The sequence below is a fragment of the Pongo abelii genome, chromosome 6 (assembly GCF_028885655.2).
Source record: "Pongo abelii isolate AG06213 chromosome 6, NHGRI_mPonAbe1-v2.0_pri, whole genome shotgun sequence".
Lineage (NCBI taxonomy): Eukaryota > Metazoa > Chordata > Mammalia > Primates > Hominidae > Pongo > Pongo abelii.
Genome location: NC_071991.2, coordinates 27,520,926 through 27,522,703, shown reverse-complemented (window position 1 = coordinate 27,522,703; position 1,778 = coordinate 27,520,926). Strand labels below are relative to the sequence as shown.

At 40.8% G+C, this 1,778-nt stretch overlaps 1 pseudogene; it reads left to right on the top strand.

Annotated features, from left to right (window-relative positions):
* Nucleotides 1-1,312: 1,312 nt before the first annotated feature.
* Nucleotides 1,313-1,408, top strand: LOC112131353 (U6 spliceosomal RNA; annotated as a pseudogene).
* The last annotated feature ends 370 nt before the right edge of the window (nt 1,409-1,778 follow it).

Here is a 1,778-nt window from a genome sequence, read left to right as displayed (position 1 = left end):
TTTTCATTAGTCAAGGCTGGACAGACTGAGATGAGGGTGTGTGTGTGTGTGTGTGTGTGTGTGTGTGTGTGTGGGTCACCCAGGCTGGAGTGCAGTGGTGAGATCAGAGCTCACTGCAGTTTCTACTTCTTGGGCTCAAGTGATCCTCCCATTTCAGCCTCCAGAGTAGCTGGGACTATAGGAATGTGTTAACCGCACCCAGCTCATTTTCTAATTTTTTGTAGAGATGAGGTTTCACTTTGTTGCTCAGGCTGGTCTTGAACTCCTGGCCTCACGGGATCCTCCTGCCTTAGTCTCCCAGTGGGCTGGGATTATAGGTATGAGCCACCTCACCTGACCTGCGATGATTTTTCAACAATGTAGTTTCTCTTTCAGAGCCACCTAAGCTGAAGATTCCCTTGAGAACAAGTACTGTCCTGTGGTTTCATGGCCTTTCTTCCATTTGTGGTTCTTGCCAAGTGGAATTTAAATGACATCTCATCAAGATGGATAAACCCAAGTTTCCCAGTGCTGGAATATAGAAAATGGATGGACAATAAGTTCCACTCAGCACGCATAGCCCAGGTGTGGGGACCTCAACACACCTGAGCCCCAGATATCACCTTTCATTGTGAGTAGCTCTGAGATGACACTTCTGGTTGGTAAGTGCCCACTGGCAATAGTTTATGTAATAGCAAGTGAAGGAATAAATAGTCGCCAAAACATTTTCTGTTCCCAATTCCAGCATTAATTAGATTAGATAATTATTTTATGAAGAATTTTCATATGCCACAGTCCTGATCATATCTTCAAGTGAACAGAAAAATTCTATTAAAAAGTGAACCTCCTGTCTCATTCTGTTGCCCAGACTGGAGTGCAGTGGTGCAATTATGGCTCACTGCAGCTTCAACCTCCTGGGCTCAGGCAGTCCTCCTGCCTCAGCCTCACAAGTAGCTGGGACTACAGGTGCTTGTCACCACACCTTATTTTCCCGTTTTGTTTATATGTGGATTCCACAGGACTGACTTTGAAAAGTTGAATATGCGTGGATTTTGGTGTACACAGAAATGGGGGAGCTGGAACCAATCCCTCCCGTATACCAAGGGACACATTTTATCTGTTTTTACAATTATACTGTAGGATACATTATGTTCCATGGCAATGGTAATTTTTAATGACAATTTTTAATTTAGTGGAATTACCATGAAAATAATAAAAGTAGCAGCTAATATTTACTCAGCTGTTACTAGGTGCCTATAAATACCATCGATTTTTAAATTCCCCATAACTCTTCCTTATTTCACTTAACCACTCTATCTTAAATTACTCATGCTTGCTCCAGTAGCACATATACTTAAGTTGGAATAATAGATTGGCATGGCCTCTGTGCAAGAATGACATGCAAATTTGTGAAGCATTCCATATTTTTAAAAAAAAAGAGAAAAAAAAGTTACAGATTTTCACTGAGTTTGTGCATGTGACCTTTGTTTAGGTTGAATTATATCCAAAGATGACATTTCCAGAAGTGAGATTACTGTGAGTCACAGGGCATGAGCATTCTTATTAATGTAAATTAATAAGAATGTAAATTTCCGAGCTTTCAGGCATGGTGGCTGTCAGCCTATAATTCCAGCACTTTGGGAGGCTGAGGTGGGAGGATTGCTTGAAGCCAGGAGATGGAGGAGGCAGTATAATGAGTCACTGTTTGTATTATTTAAAAAAAAATGCCAAGCTTTATTCTGGAAGGCTTATATACAATTTAAACATCACTAATAGTATAAGAAAATGCCCATTTCACT